Source organism: Delphinapterus leucas, chromosome 5, assembly GCF_059928025.1.
Source record: "Delphinapterus leucas isolate spDelLeu-1000000601 "Yukka" chromosome 5, BTC_Dleu_Yukka2, whole genome shotgun sequence".
NCBI lineage: Eukaryota > Metazoa > Chordata > Mammalia > Artiodactyla > Monodontidae > Delphinapterus > Delphinapterus leucas.
The window spans coordinates 82752604-82774584 of NC_143133.1; positions in this window are offsets into that span (position 1 = coordinate 82752604).

The window sequence follows — 21981 nt, forward strand, 5'->3', positions numbered from 1 at the left end:
TCTGTGTACAGAAGTTGCCTTTCAATGAGGTCAACTTTAATCAGGTTATATAGCGTTGCAAATGTTAGGTAACGTTAATGGTACACATTACCTCATGTTTCCCTCATGCAATTTATCATCTCTAATTTCCATTTAATTATTTAGCTAGTATGTTGATCATTCCTTACCTGTCATTACAGAATTCAACTCATTAAAAGTTTTGTCAATTTTCTTCATTCACATTTTCCAAGCATAAAGCCCAAGGCTCAGGATATAGAAGGTACCAATAAGTACTTCTTTCATGACCAAGTTTAAACAGCATAATTTAGTACGTATGTGTATTAAAAAAATAAAATGAACAACTGAAGAATATGTATTCTTTTTAACATACAAAGGGTATTTATATAATTTAAGAGCAAACTGGACCATTTAAGAAAGTTTGTAAACTTAAATCATTGATATCATTAAATAACATGCTCTGATAATAGCAGAATTTGGATAGACATTAATAATGAAGAAAGATATATTTAGAACATAATTATACATTTGGAAACTTGTAAACGCCATTGTAAATAATGCATGAGTTAAAGTATAGCAATCAAATTGTAAAATACTGTAAGCTATGCTATAAAAAATTTACAGTTCTGAATACTATTTGTAAATATCTCATGATTCAAAGAAGAAACAATAATCAAATTTTAAAATAATTTGAGCTCTTCCATGAGGAAAATGTATATTCTTGAGTGCTAATATCAAAAAATTTAGAAACACTAAAAATGTATTTTTAAATGTGCTTGTAGGAAGTTACAAAAAGAATGACAAAATTTTAAAGTGTGGCAGATTTTATTTTCTAAAGCTGGTTGAAGAAATATGTGCTCTTCCAACAGTATGACTGACTCTTCTCCCAACAAAGGGAGGTGTGGTCTTCATTTGCTTCCCTTGAATCTCAACAGAAACTTGGGACTATTCATTTAAGTAGAGGATATTGGAATCATGCTGTCAAGTCTAAGGCTTGGTCATAAAAAGCATAGACTTCTCACTCTCTAATGATAGGTGCCATGGGAGACCTGAGTGGACATGCAAAAAAGTCCAAATACTTTGAAGCCCCTATGCTAAAGAGGTCACATGTAGACACCACATAAAATAAATATGCCCAAGGAGCTTCAGCCTTACTGGCCCTTAGCTCTTTGAGTTTTCCCAGCACCAACCACCAGACTTGTAAATGAATATGTTCTGAGATGATTCCATGTCCTGGCCTTCAAACTGCAATAAGAGATGCCAAGTAGAGCAGAGACAAGTCTTCCCCGCTGTGTCCTGTCCAAACTTCTGGCTCACAGAATCTGTGAGCATAATAAATAGTTGACAACTTAGCTAAAACTGGAAACTATATTTTCCATATTCCTCTTTCATATATATTTCTAAGTTAGAGTTGACCAAAACAGGAAAATGAATAAGAATTAAAAGTTGGAAATAAAGAAGCATTACTTTACAAAGACCTTAGGAGCAGGTCAGAGCTAGACATAGAGGTGCCTAGAGGACTCCAGAATCCAGGTGATCTTTCAGACTACTGGCCCCAGCAGCCAATTGTGGACCCAAGACAGCTGCCAAACCCTTCACTGAAGTTGAAAAATAGCAAATTCCACAGGTATCTCCACCAGATTTCCCTTCGTTGTTTCACTTTGACAGCTAGACATGCGTGACTTCCAGGATTTCCCTTAAAGCTCAAATCTGCCCAACTGTTTCCGTGACTCAGGCTGTTATTGACAGTGATTGTACTTTATTACCAATTCCCATCTTTCTTATTTCATTTAGACAATTTCACTCACATTTGTGTAAGCCCTAATTTCTACAGTAAACTCTTTAGCCCTATAAAATTTCAAATAGTTATGTCCTAATTGAACACTGATTAATACAATCATGAATTTATCACCTATTATATAAAAAAATGTCTTTGGGAAATATAAACTTTTTTTAATTCTCTAGCTTATATTAGAGGCTACATCATTGGATAAGAGATCTTGAACATAAGAAAATTTGCAAAGCAAACAACGTATATTTAACCTACAAGGATTTTCATACATCTAGAGTGGGGTTGGCAACCTGTTTTTGCAAAGGATGAGATAATATTTTAGAGTTTGTAGGCCTTATAGTCTCTGTTACAACTACTCAACTCTGCAGGTGCAGTGTTAAGTCAGCCATAGACAGTACATAAAAAATGATTGTCCTATGTTCCAATAAAACTTTATTTACAAAGCAACTGTTAACAGGCCAGACTTGGTCCACAGACCATAGTTTGCTGAACATGGTCTATGGAATCAGGTTGAAACAACTAAAAAGAGAAGAATCTGAGAATCTATTCTACTTTGGATTCTACTTAATTAACTTACAAAACTGCTATGTGCAAACCATATTTTATTACATGTTCCTGCCTTAACCATTCATTACTCCCTAATTTCTATCACACATGCATTTTTCTTCTGACACTAAATATCTTAGATATTACACTTTGACTTTTGAAATGTACAGCTCATTTCCAATTAAAGTCTAATTCCACATATCAGTTGACAAATTACATAGACTTGAACTCTCACAATCTCTTGTGTATCAGCTCATTTTATGCTCCAAATATCCTCTCATATTTGTTATGGAAACCTGGTAAATGTGTGGGATCCCCCATGGTTAAATGTCAAGGGAAATAGTGGTACATGAAATTTAAATTGATTAAGCCCCACAATACTGAACTTCAGGTTGTAAAGCAAACGTGAGGATTTATTCCCTTTGCTCCTTGCTAATAATATAACACCTAAAGGGTGAAAAATAGAAAGAATAAATGAAACACAAGTTCAAAGAGCCTGAAGAACTTGTTAACATTCACATCTTGTGGACTTTACCTCTTTTAGGCAATGAAATCTCAGATTTATTTGGTTACCCTCAGAAGAAAACAAATTACTGTGACATTCCTGAAACGTTTGTAATTCTATCCACAGGCAGCTTAGAGCCCCTCCTTCATTAACACTCTACATTCTGTAGCTGCTGTAGTCTGTTAAAGTCACAGTAAACATTTCTGACAGCCAGCTGTTTCTTTCTTATGCCATAACTGAACTTTTTTTTCTCTTTTATATATATATATATTTTTTTCTTATTAGTTATCTATTTTATACATATTAGTGTATAGGTCTCAATCCCAATCTCCATAACTGAACTTCTTAAAGTAAATCCTTAGTTGTATTAAATCCACACACATTTTTGTCACTCAAATGATAAAAATATTCATCTGTAAATATTACTAATGTGAATTTTGAGTAATATGACATGCTTCTCTGAGAGAGGAATTACATTTCAAATTAAAAAATCTATTCTTAATTGTACACAAAAGTTCAAATACTATTGAATATTTATGTCACTATGTTTTAACTTTGAACAGTGACTGGTTAAGAAGATTTGTTTTTTCCCCTATGTGATATGGCATTATTAGAAATGTTAAAGAACTATCAGTCAACTATAGCTATTGACTGTTCAGTTTACACTGAGCTTAAATTTTAGGCATTTAAAGTGAATGTCATCCTTTTTCTCAAGTAACTGATGATATTTTCATCTTTGATTTTAATTCAGGCAGGCATTTTTAACTGAGATACATGGACATATTTTGGTGTCTTTAAATTCCCTTAAATTGTATGCATGCTTGTGCGTGTGATTTTTTTCTGGTGAAAAAAAGTCTGTAGATATTAGTAGATTAAAAAATGGAACTATGAACCAAAATGATCATTAACAGGAAGATGATTGCTATGACATTAGGATAAAAAAATAACTTTTCCCCACTTTTTTCATATAATAACAACATATGTTTTAACTTTATTGTGAAAACTTAGACTCTAAAAATAATTCTGTTTCTGGATTTAAAGGCTTTAAATTAACACTTAAAGACAATTTTCATATCACACACAAAAAGGCATTGCCTAGGACTTAAAAGAAATGACAGCAGAATAAATGCCTTTTGCTGAAATCAAATCAATAACTAACATTATGTGACAAATATATTGTAAACCAGAATTTTTCACTGTGCTTCTAATAATGATATGTGGCCCTATGATATAGGAGAGCTATAAGAACTTCTTTCAAGGTTTTGATGTAATCACGCTCGGGTCTGTGCCAGGGCACCAACTGTTTTCTACTATATACCATTTGTAAAGTCCCAGAAAAGTTTTTATTGGTTGCTTGATTTTGTTGTTTAGGCTTTCTCCTTCAATGAACTTTTAAACCACAAAGTCATGTATTTGGAGCATGTTCATCTAAAAAATCGGTCTGGGTTAGGCTAGAAGAGAGCTAGCAAATAGGGCATATTTCTAATTATCCTTACATAACATTCAAGTTAAAAATAAAATAGAAACCAGTTTCAGAAGAATGACTTAAAAGGAAGACACTTAACTTTCCTGATTCTTTAGTTTTATCATTTGTAAAATCTCTTTTAGCTTGAAACTGCTGTGATTTCAGTTTCAATAAAATTCTAGCAAATGAACCATGAAAACAATACTGCATTGATCAGGATAATGGATTAAAAAGGATGTAATGAGTATCGGTGATACCCTCTCAGTGGAATCAAGCTATTAAACACCTAAGGTCAATTTCAGCCATCAACTACTCAGAGATTTTCACTTCAGCTACTAGGTAAATTTAATTGAGCAGAATCTGGGCTTGTGTACTTGACTCAGTAATGTACAGTCAAAACACTACGGCATAGTGTCTAATGCTAATGAGGCAGGTAACCCATCTGTTCCTCCAGGCTTATTGGATTGACCTAAGAACAATACTTGCTAAATATTATAATTGGTGAGATGATCCACTCTTCACTGCCATAGAGCAAGAGGAGAAATAGATCCCAGTGGAGGTCTATTCAGAGACATGAATATTCTGAATTGAAATAAATATGTGAATGCTTCTAAACTGAGAGTCTGCTAAAAAAGAATAACACAACTTCTCTTATTTTTTAACTATATTTAACACTTGGCTATTTATCCAGTATAAAAATGTATAGATATTTTAGTTCTGGAAGCTTTATCTTTTTGCTTGTATGATCATACCAGAAGAATTGACCCCTCCTATTTCAGTGAAATGATACAAATAATTGCTTATATTTAGAAACATGATATTCAGCTACAACTGTCAATATTTTAAAAGTAAGTTCAAGGATGGTAATGAGAAAGTTGCCTTCATCACATCATTTAAAAATAAACATGAGCGGGCTTCCCTGGTGGCGCAGTGATTGAGAGTCCACCTGCCGATGCAGGGGACATGGGTTCGTGCCCCGGTCCGGGAAGATCCCACATGGCGCGGAGCGGCTAGGCCCGTGAGCCATGGCCGCTGGGCCTGCGCGTCCGGAGCCTGTGCTCCGCAACGGGAGAGGCCACAACAGTGAGAGGCCCACGTACCGCAAAACAAACAAACAAACAACAACAACAACAAAAAAAAATGAGAAATTAAGAAATACAAACAATACAAAACACCCAGGGAAAATAATTGTAAATGTAAGAGATAAAAATAACTACTACATATTTCTCTGTGTAGTCATTTATGGTCAGTTAGAATGTGCTTTTAGATTACCTTTACTAGAAAAATTATAAGATTTTTTGTCTTAATATTAGTCTTTTTAGGAACTTTGTGAAATATGGTTTAATTTTGTGAGGTGGAAGGTATACACATTAATCATATAAATGAGTATATAAATTGAACATCTGAACAAATTTACATTTAAAATCAGATTTATTTATTGAAGAAAAATGGCAGATCTAGAACGTGAGAAACAGAGAAGATTAAATTGATATTTTTGTGAGAGGAGCTACCATTATAAAGAAGCCTTTGAAAAAATAAATGAATGAGTTAGATTTTTAGGTGCTTTTGCTTTCTATTATGAGATGCAATCCTCTACTTTGTGCATTTTCAGGGAACCTGGAAAATATGTTAATTAATTTACGATAATATTTAGATATCTGATTTAAGAGTTTTTAAGTAGAAAACCATGAAAATTTTCTTTATAATTACATAATTTTGTTCAAATTACCAAGAGTATCATAAGATCTTGTTAGGAAAAAATACTTGATCTTTTAAAATAACTGATTTAGTTCAAACGTCTCTATTTATGAGAAAATAGAGATGTAACAATTGTCTTATTAAAGGACAATATTACTTAACTGAAATAAAAATTCTGCCTTCCATTTCAGTGATTTTCTCTAGTTTCAAGGGTTACCTGTGATTGAGAATCTAATGATTAGATAAGTAGAAAGTATTATAATCTAAAGCACAACACCCTTCAAATCCTGGCTAAATTGCCTTGATTCTTTTCATATAAGAAAAAACCAGCTTGAAGTACAAATATTTTTGACATGAAAATATTTATTTTCAAAACTTTCCCATGCAGACAGCAAACCTTTTCATTCAACCCAGTGGACTTAGTTGTGTGGCTTACTAAGTTCTCTTGGCAGAGGAATGCAAGAACATGAACATCGAAATTTTGAGGCTATAGAGATATTTATTATGTGCTGCATTGTAGTGTAGCTTCCAGACACTCCATTTGGTTAACTTAATACATAATCTTTGGATATGTGAACTGAAGGTCCCAAGCACTCTGAGTTCAATAAATACTTTCTGCAACAACAAGTGGGCTGTACGTTCAGGCAGGACTTGAGACCAAAATAAAATGAATATAAATCGTGAATAAAGATGATGCTTATTACATGATTTAGAAACAGAGTGTGGAGATTAAGGTAAGAGATTAAAACTTACTTGGCTAAGGCTCTGGAAATTTATCAGTTGTCAGACTTAAGTGGGGATGAATGGAGAAGTAACTAGTATTATTGAGTTCCTATTATGTGGCAGGTGCATAATGCATATAGTGTTTCACTTAGTCTAATAACTTAGTATCTTAATTCCCATTTTTATAAATAAGAAATCAAAGATATGTTTACTTTAAAGATTCCATGTGCTGATAACAATGAGGACACTTAAAATCCCATCTAGAGGTCAACTTGGAAGGTGTCAATTAACATTCTTCTGCAACTAAGCATGTTTGGGGAAGACAAAAATGACTGCTACATTCCAATTTAAGAAGAGTTTTAAGTGAGTTTTATTTAAATTCTCAAATACCTTTCTTCTTGGCAGGCCCATCCTTTCTTCTCCAAATAAAACTCAAATCTGAAGCACAAATTCTGTGTAAATTAAACATTCACTTTCCATGCAATGTTGAAAAAACTTGAAAATCTAGTATGTTATCTTTAGAGATTTTAGAAATTTACCCCCAAACTGGAAATATGAAAAAAAATTCTTCTGTTAAAATTATATCAAAATTAAATAGGATTAGAAAGTACTCATAAATGTAAGATTTGAACATACAGAATCTCAAATACAAATATTTATGTGTGTGTGAAATTATTAATTACAAAACCATGGATTTTCTATGTAGCTCTATTTAGAAGACTGACGGGACCCAAATTTTATACAGTGGGCCCTCTGTATCTGCAGATGTGTAACTCGTGGATATGGAGGGTTGACTGTAAGGGACTTGAACATCAGAAGATTTTGGTATCCATGGGGATCTTGGATAAATTAGCAAAATTGATAGATGGCAAAATAAAAATATATATATTATAATAACCATTGTCCTTTCTGACTATTTTAATTTCAATAAGATTTTGGATGTGATGATAATAAAACATATACAGCCTTGAAATGATGAAAAGACATTAAATTTTCAGCAGAGAAATGGAAACTATAAAAAATAACTAAATGGAATTTTAAGATTTGAAAAACAAATACTTCAAATTTAACAAATAATTTACTAGATGGGTCAAATGGCAAAATAGAGAACTGATGAAAGAGAGAGTAGTTGGAAAGATAGATCAATGAGCATTGCTCAATCTGAAGAATGGAGAATAAAGATATTTTTTTAAAAATGAATCAAGACTCAAGGACATATGAGACAATGTCAGATGATCTAACATTCATGTCATAGTAGCCTTCAGCAGAGACTTCCCAGAGAAGAAAAATGTATGACATCAACCAATTCCCAAATCTGGTAAAAGGCAAATGCTCAATAAACAAGAAATGAACAAACATAAGAATACAAAGACATTATAAACAAGCTGCTGAAAATTTTTAAAAATCCTGAAATCAGGCAGAGAAAAATAAAATATTACATATGGTAACAATAATATGAATTACAATAGATTTATTACCAGAAACACGGGAGGTAGAAAAAAAGAACAACTTAAAAACAAAAATATTTTCAAAAAATTATATGACATTCTACACACCAAACTGAAAAGAAAACAAGAGAAACGGTGAATATCTGGATACATATAAATGACTAATGTTCTTCTTTTAAATAATTTAAAATATATATTACTGTTTAACACAAAATTAGAACATTGGTGGGGTTTTCATTTATGTAGGTGAAATATATATGACACCAATAACATAAAGGGGGGGAATAAAGGGACTTACATGACTTGTAAGTGTTATATATTTTATTTGAAATAATAAAACAACTCTAAATAGATTGTAAAGGTTAGTTGTACATATTGTAATCCCTACCTATATGTAAAACAAAACAAAACAAACAAAAAACCCACCAAATTTGAAACATTCCACTATATGAAAGCTGAGTGCTTATTTGCTGCTTGGCAACAGATTCTTCTTCCATCTTAGGGGAAACCTTTCCCATTTTCTAGGTACACAGTGAACTTCTTTGTATTGCTTAAGAGTGTGCATTATATGGCTTTTGGCCAGTCTCACCACCAATATATCTGTCCCTCCAGGAAGGGAATGGTATCTTCACCTGCATCACAAGAGGGGTACATGCTGTCCATCACCCTGAATCAGCTATGGGGAGGGCCTGCTGGCTAGTGGGAGACCTGCACACACTACAAACACTGAATTGTTTTATTTCTTTTCCTTTCTGTAAGTAAAACATTGCTCCACCAGTGACTTGTGAATTGAATCTTTCTCGGAGATTCCAAACCTGTAAAATATGCCATGGACCTATGTCTGCAAGCACCTACTTCTGGAGGTTGGCATTATGACTTTTGCCATCTTCCACACCATGGGAATCCTGACTTGTGATTGGTAGTTTGGAACTTCCTGCTCAACATGTAGAGTATCCCGTATATATCTGTTAGATCTAGTTGGTTGCGTTGTTCAAGTACTCTATTTGCTTGCTGGTTGCTCTACTCATTATTTAAAATGTGATATTGAAATCTTTATTATTGTAGAAATGTCAATATCTCCCTTTAACTCTGTAACTTTTTGCTTCATATAATTTGATGGTTTATTATTAGGGACATAGGTGTTTATAATTTCTATGTCTTCTCAATATATTGAAACTTTTATTAATAGATGATGTCTTTTTTGTCTCTAGTAAAATTTTTGATTTAAAGTATATTTTGTCTTATGTTAGTATAGCCATGCCAGCAATGAATATCTTTTTCCAGCATTTCCCTTTCTACCTATTTATGTCTTTGGGTCTAAAGTGAGACTCTTGTAGATAGCATATAGTTGGCTTATGTAATTTTTTAAAATCCATCCTACCAATATCATTCTTTTGTTGGAAAGTTTAATCAATGTATATTTAAATTACTTACTGATAAGGAAGGGCTTAATTTTGTCATTTCGCTATTTGTTTTCTATATGCCTTCTAACTTTTTTGTCCCTCATTTCCTGCATTACTGTCTCTTTTATGTTCAGCTGATTTTTTCTAGTGAAACGTTTTAATTCCCTTCTAATTTCCTTTTGTATATATTCTATAACTATATTTTTGGTTACCATGGGGATTACATTTATCATCCTAACATTATAACACTCTAATTTGAATTTATACCAGCTTAATTTCAATAACACACAAAAACTCTGCTCATTTACAGCTCTGTCCCTACTCTTTTCACTTATTGATGTCACAAAATTACATCTTTGCACATTGTGTGTCCAAAATCATAAAGTAATAATTTTTAATGCATTAGTCTCTTAAATTATTTAGAAAACAAAACAAGGAGTTATAAACCAAAGTTACAATAATACTAGCTTTTAGACCAATAACTTTGCAAGGTATTAGTCTCATATCATGTAGAAAACAAAAAATGGAGCCATAAACCATTGTTACAACAACGCTAGCTTTTATAATCGCCCATGTATTTTCCTTTACTGAAATTTTTATTTCTTCATATGGCTTTCTAGTTACTGTCTGGTATCCTTTTATTACAACCTGCAGGAATCCCTTTAGAACTTGTTTCAGAATAAGCCTAGCGATAACAAACTTCCTCAGCTTTGTTTATCTGGGAATGTCTTAATTTCTCCCTCATTTTTGAAGGATATTTTTACCAGATATGAGATTCTTGCTTGGAAGTTTTTTCTTGTAGTGCTTAACTATATCACCCACTGTCTTCTGGCTGTCAATGTTTCTGGTAAGAAAACTACTGAGGATCCTTTGTATGTGACGAATCACTTCTCTCTTGTTGCTTTCAAGATTCTCTCTTTGTCTTTGTCTTTCCACAATTTGATTATAACATGTCTTGGTTTGAGGTCATCCTGCATGGAATTCATTGAGCTTTTTGGATGTTTATATTCAGGTTTTTCACCATATTTTTCAATTAAATTTATGTGAAATGGTACTGCCTTTTCAAATATATTTCATTATTCATATGACCAAAGACATTTCCATTTGTCTCTTAAAAATGTTCTCTTGATTTTTAAAATAGTCTTCTGTACTTCAGAGAAACCATGTTATTCAGTGGACTAAAAAGAGAACTAATCAATCTGAGACTATATAGTTTCTAATGAACATATTTTGCCAATAAAGACATGTGTGAAATCTACCTTTACATTTACACCATCATCCTTTGGGAGGAAAAAAAATAATCAGCTACACTTCCATGAAATGGAAGACTTAAAAAGACTCAGAAAAATGCACAATTCAAATAAAGCTCCCAAAATGAAATATGTTATTTTAATCTCTGGTAGACTAGAAACATCTATCCATAGATTTATTTAACCTTACCATTCCACATCACTGATTTCTGAAGGTAAATGTTTAATTGAAGTTTAATTTTTATTTAATGCTGCCTAGACTTTCTATTCAATACCACAAACATTTAATAGTATTTTGGCAAATTTTAATAATCTGTCTAGTATATCCCCAGCCCATTAGTTTATTTAATCTATCAAAAAAAATCCTAAATGACTGTTCTCCTTTGTCTACTTTCATTTATTTTGATGCTATAAAATTATAGCATGTGTTATTGTTTGTAGATTGTATATGTCAACAAGAGAAATAAAATTGTAATTACATTTTCAAAATATTTCTGAAAAATAACATTCCCAGTGCTTCTCAGGGGTAAATGTCTCATCATCATGTTTTATAATGCACTATTCATAAATAATAGTGTAGAAGCAGTGTGATCATTCACTATACCTACTCTACGAATGAGAAAATTAAAACAATTTTTTTCTCACACGCTATATGTTTTATAGTCCTTAGAACATAAAGCTGCTTGATTTGCTTTGCAGTTCCCAGTAGCCTGTTGCACGTGTACAGACGTGGTCTTACATGAACTGAGTTCAAGTAGACAAAAGAGACCATTTTCTCTAAATACTTACTGAATGATAGTCCAATTGTCAGTCTTTTAAAACTGAGCTTTTCCCCATGTAGCAGTTGCCAGAAAAGATGTCATCTGAATCATACTATCGTAGAACAAAAACTGATTTCACATTAAGAACTCTAGATTCAACATTTCCAACTGAGAGAGAAAAAGAAAGGGAAAGAAAGAAGCCTAAAATTGAGCTTTTATAAGTGTGTCATCTCTAGATTGAAACCTCTATGGTATTCTTGAATAATTACTCATCACTGCAGATGCACGGATGATTAAAGCTTGATTCTTGACTTTAAGAAAAGCAGAGAGTATACTATCTACTAATGCAGGAAGATAATAAGTACATGTAATATGATATGATAGATAACCTGCTCTAATAGAGTATATTTGAGTATAACAGAGTATAGTAAGCATATTTGGGTGCCCAAAAGAAACAACAACCTGAACCTGCCAGAAGAGAAGAGAAAAAGAAAGGGTCAGGTTATGGAAAGCTTTATAGAGAAGCTGTCAATTCAGTTCATCTTTAAAGATGATTTCATAGCTTTATAAAATAAAATTTTTCCCCTTTCTGGATAAACACACATGTGTGTGCATACACACACACACACACACACGCTCTCTCTCTCACACACACACACACACACACACACACATACACACACACAGAGTTAATTGTAATGGAGATGAAGTCTGTTAAAAGCCAGATTAGACAAACACCTTCAAGGGACATTTTTTTTTTTTTTTTGCGTACGCGAGCCTCTCACTGCTGTGGCCTCTCCCATTGTGGAGCACAGGCTCTGGATGCGCAGGCCCAGTGGCCATGGCCCACGCGCCCAGCTGCTCCACGGCACGTGGGATCCTCCCGGACTGGGGCACGAACCCGTGTCCCCTGCATTGGCAGGCGGACTCTCAACCACTGCGCCACCAGGGAATCCCCAAGGGACATTTTGAATATTAAAATTTGGCCCAATACTGTTCGGTTGGCTCAGAAGCTAGTACTACCCGAAGGCAGAACGTTATTTTCACTTACATTTAAATTTAACTTAAATCCACATGTTAATTAAGTTGTAAGTGCTTAATAAAGAGTGACAAGTAATAATAATCAGGGCCTTAACATTTAAAAGTATATATGTACCTATTCTGCTCCAATTAATCACAGGTGTGGAGAATCAGTTGGAGAAACAGCTATTTAAAATAAAATATGTTAAATAGCAAAATAGCTAAAAGAGTCATTTGCTTTCATTTTTTCTCTTGATGAAACTTTGTTGGGCAACAATGAGGTTAGTTTATTTAGGGAGATTATATGTATTCAAATGCTGAAGGTGCACAAATGAATCAATAAACAGATTTTCTGGACCAACAGAAGATACACTGGTGAATAATGTGGAAATGTTCCAGTTGCTACAAGGGCTTGGAGTGTGCAGAAATGAGAAGGTAGATTGTAATCAAGATCTGCTGCTGTTGTGGGATGACTTCAGGTACTGGGTTAAGAATTAGCTTAGCAGGATAATTTATAAAAACTGGAAAGTACTCTGAGAATAGCATAGGTTATAGGTATGTAAAATAACTTTTCGCTCATGAAGTGAAAAGTCAAAGTGAAATTGCACAGTGATACCAACATAGAAAGTCACCAAATGCACGTGATGTGCCTATTGCTGATGCTTATGAATTAAGTAGTTTGGAGAGATTTTCCAAATGAAAAATTTGTGGATACAGATATCTTTTTCCCCCTTGAATTCTAAACACAATTTGTGACGTGGTTTTTCATGACTATTGAGTAGTAATAGAAGACTATTTTAAAATCTATAACAATTACATTCTTTTTCTCATATAACCTGTAATTAATTTCAGAACAGTTAGGACCAGTTTACTAGTTTATAATTTCCAAATTATCATCTTTATAGTATTTAAAGACTAACTTTAGTAAATGCTAAATATATTTTTAGTATTTAATACTAATTTAAACACTAATTTGGTGTGAATTAGAATTTATATTTAAATTTTCAAATCATAATTCCTATAGTATATAATATTTTACAGTAGCTTTATATCAAAACCATACCCTGATAAGGCCTACAAGATAGTTATAAGATAAATTTATTTGAGTAAATTAGCATATCTGTGTCTTGTGGAAGAAACTAAGTTATATAGAGGCAGATTATCTACATTTAGACAGATATTGAATGAGAAAAAGTATCCTATTTTGATTCCAGAAAATTGTTTATATAACTGACTTAATGTTCTCTATTAGTTCTTATTTGGACTATATTTACAATGTCTTTGCCAAAGTTATTTAGTTTGTTATTTGTCCTCATTTTAACTGAGACTTAAAAATCCGCCTTATAAAATATCACATATTTAATATATATGAGGACACAATCTGAAGCCTTGTCTGCCTATCTTTAGCTCCATGACTTTAAATACAAAGCAAATAAATAGATATGCACATGATATTAGGGGAAGAGAGAAGGAAAATATAAAACTTACTGGAGAAGAAAAGATTTGGAAAAGAATTTCTAGAGACCATAAACCTTGAGCTGGATCTTGGGTATTAGAAAAACTTGGGATGAGATCAAGTGTATTACAAGCAGGGACAATGCATGAATGAAAGCAGACATATTGAAAATAGAATATTATGATTGAGGAACTATAAATGATTGTTCTGGCTGAGTAGGAATTGAGATAGTTACGGCCTAATTATGGAGAGACCTGTGTACCAATGTAACCAGCTTGCTTCTATACTTAAAAATTGCTAAGAGAGTAGATCTTAAATGTCCTCACCACAAAAAACAAACAGAAAACCAATTTAAAAAAGCTTATGTGAGGTGATATATGTATTAACTAACCTTTCTGTGGTAATCATTTTGCAATATATATGTGTATCCAATCACCATGTTGTATATCTTAACCTTACACAATGTTACATGCCAATTATAGCTCAGTAAAACAGGAAAAAGTAAAAGAAAGAAACAAAAAACCCACAAAGCAACCAGCTTGGTCTTAATTTTAGTATTAATGGAGAACCACTTAATGGCTTTAAATAAGAGAGATATGTCCAGATTACCTTTTGATGTAACTCACTCTATCCATTTTGTTGAAAAAATGTATATCAACTAGGAGTAGTTTCAAAAATGCCACAGAGTGTGAAAGTTAATAAACACAAAAAATATAAGGAGAAGAACAATTTATGACATACTTTTAGGAAATAAGTTTTGAGATACATTTTGAACTAATATATTGTCTTAAATTTCTGTTTCTGATCTTTCGTTGTTAGTGTATAGAAATGCAACCGATTTCTATGTATTAATTTTTCAACCTGCAACTTTACCAAATTCATTGATGAGCTCTAGTAGTTTTCTGGTAGCTTCTTTAGGATTTTCAATGTGTAGTATCATGTCATCCCCAAACAGTGACAGTTTAACTTCGTCTTTTCCCATTTGGATTCCTTTTATTTCTTTTTCTTCTCTGATTGCCATAGCTAGGACTTCCAAAACTATGTTGAATATAAGTGGCAAGAGTGGACGTCCTTGTCTTGTTCCTGATCTTAGAGGAAATGCTTTTTACCGTTGAGTATGTTAGCTGCAGGTTTTTTGTATATGGCCTTTATTATGTTGAGGTAAGTCCCTCTATGCCCACTTTCTGGAGAGTTTTTATCATAAATAGGTGTTGAATTTTGTCAAAAGTTTTTTCTGTAGCTATTGAGATGATCATGTGGTTTTTAGTCTTCAATTTTTTGATCTGGTGTATCACACTGATTGATTCTCAGATATTGAAAAATCCTTGCATCCCTGGGTTAAATCCCACTTGATCATGGTGTATGATCCTCTTAATGTACTGTTGGATTTGGATTGCTAGTACCTTGCTGAGGAATTTTGCAGTTTTATTCATCAGTGATATTGGCCTGTAATTTTCTTTTTGTGGTATCTTTGTCTAGCTTTGGTATCAGGGTGATGGTGGCCTCATGGAATGAGTTTGGGGGTTTTCCTTCCTCTGCAATTTTTTGGAACAGTTTCAGAAAGATAGGTGTTAGCTCTTCTCTAAAGGTTTAATAGAATTTGCCTGTGAAGCCATCTGGTCCTGGACTTTTGTTTCTTGGGAGTGTTTTAATCACAGTTTCAACTTCAGTACTTATGATTGGTCTGCTCATATTTTCTATTTCTTTCTGGTTCAGTCTTGGAAGATTATACCTTTCTAAGAATTTGTCCATTTCTTTGTGGTTGTCCATTTTATTGGCATAGAGTTGTTGGTAGTAGTCTCTTATGATCCTTTGTATTTCTGTAATGTCATTGTAACTTCTCTTTTTTCATTTCTAATTTTATTAATTTGAGTCCTCTCCGTTTTTTTCTTGATGAATCTGGTTAAAGGTTTATCAATTTTGTCTTTTCAAAGAATCAGCTTTTAGTTTCATTGATCTTTGCTATTGTTTTCTTTGTCTCCATTTCATTTATTTCTGCTCTGATCTTTATTTCTTTTCTTCTACTAACTTTAGGTTTTGTTTGTTCTTCTTTCTGTAGTTGACTTATAATATATATATATATATATGTACATAGAGTCTATGAAAAAGTTGATTTTAGCTTTACTAATTACAGACAGTATAATTGTGGACAAGTTACCTATCCTATATATCTGAGATTTTCAATGTCAATACTATTACCATTTTTAACTGGGTAATACTTTATTGTACATATGTTGGGGGTGTTGGAGGAGGTGTATCTTGTGTATTGTAGAATGCTTAGCAGGACCTCTGGCTTCTACTCTCTATGTGCCAGTAGTAACCTCCCAGTCATGGCAATCAAAAATGTCCCAAATATTGTAAAATATTTCCTGTGGGAGAAAAACACCCTGTTGGTAAGCCACTGATGTATACCCTCTCAAAATTCAATGTCTTCAGTAATACTGTGAAGATTTGGAGCACATTAAATGAAAATATGTAGTTCCTGATTGTCAATAAACATTAGCTTATCACATTGTTTTGATTTTATCATAATACATGTTAATATATAGATGTGTTTTTTCTTTGTGAAATATATATAAATTATAGAGGTATATATTTCACAAAGGATTACTTTATTATATATAAATTATGCATATATGATTTTTCTACCTGTTTGAAAAATAAATTACGAATAAAGAAAGTTGTGATTATGTTAGATTTTTGTGGGAAATGGAAGAATGAGAAGACGATTTACACAAGTGGATGGGTACAACTCTGTGTTTTGAGATGATGGAGATGGCAAAGCCCCAAGAGGAAACAATAATTATTCTTGTGAAACTGGAAAACTCTGAATAATTCTATTAAATAAAGATATGCTAATTAGATGATGGAAACAGTAGTAAATATAGGTGTGTATTGAATAAATAATTAGGGAAATAAGAATATAGATGTTGGAGCTGGAAAAGACATGCCAAGAAGAAAGAGGTTGTTATAGTTCTCTACTTAATATAAACAATACTCCACATTGTTTTTTGTTTGTTTGTTTTTGCATCTTACCTAGACTGCAGGTGATTATGACCTACCGTCAAAGAAATGGAGCCTCAAAACTAAAAGAAACTCTGTTTTTACCTGTTATGACTGGGAAATAAGAATTTCAGTGTCTTATTTACTTTGGGCTGCTATAACAAAATACCATAATAGACTGAGTACCTTAGGGGGAAAAATATTTTTGCCAGTTCTAAAGGCTGGGATCAGGGTACCAGTGTCATAGGGTTTTGATGAAGATATTGAAAGGGATGAGGATGTCACAAAATTAGAAAACTGTGTGCAAAACTACATGAACAATATTAATCTTGCATGTTTTGAGTAAAAAAGAAAAAAAACAAGAATAAATTACAGCAATTGTAAAATTAATCTATATTAGAAGTCATACTAGTTTTACTTTTGGGGAGGTTAGTAACTACAAGGTAGCAAGAAGCGGGGCTTCTGGGATGCTGGAACATTCTGTTTCTGAAATAATCTGACTATATGTAGTTTGAAAAATTATACTTAGAATAATGTATACTTTTTGCTATATATTTTATGTACAAAGGTGAATTTTAATATAAAGTAAAATAAAAAAGATCTTTAAGAGAGTTCATATTATAAAATGAAGAACATATACAGAAATTTGGCCATATAAAATCACTTGAAAAATTCAATACATTTTATGTTGATCAGTTATTATTTAAACGTAGAGAGTATGAGAAAATATGTGTGGAGATTACACTAGAAAAAAAATGCAGGAACCAGTTCTTAAGGAATCTGTTGTGTTTAATAAAGTTGTTTAAAAATTTATAATCGATTATACTTGTTCATGGAAAACTATCTGGAAAGCATAAAACAGACAGGAAAAAAGTTTTTTTAATCCTCCTAGCCTAAAATCATTGTGAATATTTTGATATCATTTGTGGTATTCTTACTTTTATATTATGATTTAATATGTAAATAAATTTCTTTTGTCTTCTTTGGTAGGTTTATTTTTTATTATTTTAGTTTTGTAAAATACCTACAGGATAATTGTTTACCTATTTTTACATTCTATTTTATTTAATCTTTCATATGAGGATTTAATTATGCCAATTAAAATTCCTAGAATATGTATTTTAAAGGCTACAAATAACTCCATTATTTAGCTATAACATAAATTGATTTGTTGGATCCTTTATCCATTCAGTCCACACCTGATGTCTGCCTGAACATTATCATGCATACGTATATACATTATCATGCCTGTCTCAATTGTTTCTAGATAAAATTCTTGATACTAAAATAGTGTTTGATGCACAGTGCTAAATTTGAATATACAGTTGACCCTTAAACAACATGGGTTTGGGCTGCATGGGGTCCACTTATACAGGGATATTTTCAATAGTAAATACTAGAGTACTACACAGTCTGTACTTGGTTGAATCCAGGGATATGAAAGAACTGCAGATAAGGAGAGCTGACCATAAGTTATATGCAGAGTAACCTCTACCTTTTTCAAAGGTCAACTGTGTATCATAATTTTAGGGTGTAATAAGTCTGATTGATTTTGGTGGGAAAATTATTGGAGATTTCTTTGGATCTAAAATCAGAATTTAAAATTTAATGAAGGTTGGTGAATTTATTCTACCTCTGAACCTGCTGTAGCACTTTCTGTACTCAGTGTGTCCAGCTTTTTATGTAGCAGTCTCATATGGCTAATAAGATCAGGACAATTTATCTTGATGATTACACTGTTCAGACTGGTCAGTACATATAAAATTGTTTGTGTGGGGGACTCATCAGAATTGTATGGAGTGGTATCTTCCTCAAGACCAGTTTGTGTGTCTGGAAAAATCAGGTTTTGTGTCCTTTCAGCCTTTTCAGAAAGATGCATTTGTGCAGGCTCATAGGCTTTGATAAAATCCTACATATTCTAACTAGGAATGTTGTTCTGGGGCATTTTTGGCAAATGTATGTATGTGAATGGGCATGGGAAGCTCTTACTAACCCTTTGAAAGAGGGGTCATTGACACTGAAGTGGTTTTTGGTCTGCTTACTCAGGGCAATAAAGGGGCTTCTTAAATAATACTTGAAATCTAGGCCCATCTTGCCCTCACTCCAATCCTTCCCTGTAAACTAGAATGTCCCATAGATGGTGGTGGGGATCCCATAAATTTTCTTCTCTTTATAACAAAAGCAAAACCCAAAGCATTCATGACAACTAAATGTTTCTCCCCTTGGATATTACTGGATTCTTCTAAATGCATTCCTATGTCATCTCTTTACCCATAACAATTTGTCCAGATGAGATGGAATAATACATTTTAAAAAGCATATCAGATTACATTATAATATTTATTTGCCCTGAATAAAATTTTTCTTTCAGTTAGAATAAAATATAAATTCTCTACTATACTCTTGGAAATTATCTTGATGCAATTTCATATGTGCCTCCTCCAACTCCTCGTTTTCTTGTATTCTATGACAAAATTGAATATTCTAAAATAATATATCAAAGTAACATAGATCTAGACTGGTCTAAGAGCCATGCATGACATGTCCTTTCAATACCTCTCCAAATCCAAGATAAATGACTCTTTCTCTTACTCAGTATGTTCCAACTACACTGGGTGACTTGCTGGTCCTCAAGCACACCAAGGTTTTCCTGTCCCAGTGCCTTATATAAATCAGTTTTATTTGTCTAAAACATTCTTCCAGTAATCATTCACCTGGCTAAATACCCTAAAAGTGTCAGTTGAAAGGTCATCCAATTAGAAAATTCACAATCTCACCATCTGACTCATCCTGCCCCTCATATTACTCAGTCAAATAATATGAAAATACGTCTTCTATATTCTCAAGAAAACAAATCTGTTATGATTATATTCATTTTAAAAAATATTTCTGAGCATATTTTTCTTACATGTTTTAAGCACCATTATAGAACTACAGCTAAAAGCCAAAATCCCATTTTAGCAGGGAACTTCTGCCTCCAAAAATGCTTTTGTACATTTCCATGATCAAACCTCCTCTGAGGGAAAGCTAATTATAGGCTTCAATATGCACCTGGGTGAAAATTAACTTTTAAGCAGCCTTTAAAATGGTTTTTAATTATTATCATTATGCAAAAGCTGCATAAATGCCTTTAATTGTACTTATAAAGTAACATTTGCTGTAATCACCTCTAATATTCAGGAGCAACTACAACAGTTTTCTTTTTTATTAAAATAAAAATATAAGTAACCCTCATTATTGATTCACAGGTCATTTTATTTTATGAGCACAAATGTTATAAATGAAGTACAGCAACTGCTAAAATTTAACATGCATTGAACGATGGTTACTCAAAATTGAGCTTAAAATATCTTGAAAATATGTTGAATTACTGGAAGGTGATTAAAGGTCAATATACAAGATATTCAGCTATAATGTTGAATTTTATGATTTGATTACCCCTCAGTATTAGGCATAATATCTTTTCATAGAGAAATAAAATTGAACATGCACATTTAAAAAATAAGAATATATTTCATTTATTTAAAAAAAATTTAATGCTACCATATTTGTATTGTCTCTTTTAAGAAATGATACTGCTTTAAATTTCTGTGTCTGTGTCTGCGTATGAGTTAGAGAATAATTTTCCACAAAACTCTTGTAAAAGACAAAATGTGTTGAGTCTATTTTTATTTAAACTTAGCCAGAAATTTAAAAAAAAACACATATGCAAAAAAACCCAAAAACATCTTTAAAGCAGTAGCTTTAGGGAGAAATGATGAAAGGGTGGGGAAGTGAGGCAAGACGCTGTGATAATACGGGGTGGTATAGCAGCTGATTCAACTTTTGTACTTTTGTTTTTCTTTTTTTTCTCTCCCTCTCTAGCACTTTTTATAAGAAATGTATAAAAGATGAAGATGTGGTATTTTAAAAGCACTGTTTTCAGTTTTCATTTTTGGATAGAAAAAAATCATTCTAGACAATTATTTAAAAATTAACTATCAATGCCTAAATTAATTTAACTATGATGCTTCTTTGTAATACTATATGTAATCACAAATCTAGTATCTGTCAGAAAATTCTAATGTTAATTTATTAAATCTTGAATACTTATTTTAAAAAAATTTAAATACATTATTAGCTACCATCCTAATATTTAAATTAATATTTAATTTAAATTGAAGATGCAAAACTGTAGCTTGCCAGGCATCCTAATTGTTACATTAAATGATTTGGAGGCAGAAGCTAATATCTGTGTCCTGTGATTTTATTTTTCCACTCCTGCTTAAGATTATTTCTAGCATTTGTTTGGAATGGGACCTTTATTAGTAAAGATATAGTAAGTTCTACTTGGATGAGGGGCAGATTTATGTGAAAAACTCACTCCCTACTTGGTCCAGTCTACTTTGAGTAGTTTCCTCCTGAAGACCCCTTAAACTGATTCATGTATAAATATGTAGAAGAGAGTTACTAAACACAAAGTAAATGAATGGATAACTCAATCTATGAAGATATCATTGGACATTAATTCATATATCTATGCATTTTCCAGAAGAAATATTCATAGTATATTTTTATATACCAACCAGTAATGGTATATTTTCAGTTTTTTAACTTTTGAGGGTTTTGTTTCTTTTGATTATTAATGGTATGTTCTGCAAAAGTGATAGAAATGGAGAGCAAATGCATTCTAATATATTATCATGGAGAAATGGCCTGAGAGAAGACTGATCATCTGAACCAGGACATTTAATACAACCAGGGCAGATAATTTTTAACAGGCATATACAGGTTGAGGTAATATCCATTCCTTTATATCCCATGTAGCCCAAGGAATAAAAGAACAAAGACTAACTTTAATATTGTCTTCATACATGTTTTAATTAATTTCAATTAATGCTACTAACAATTCATTTTATCTTTAAGAATTATGTT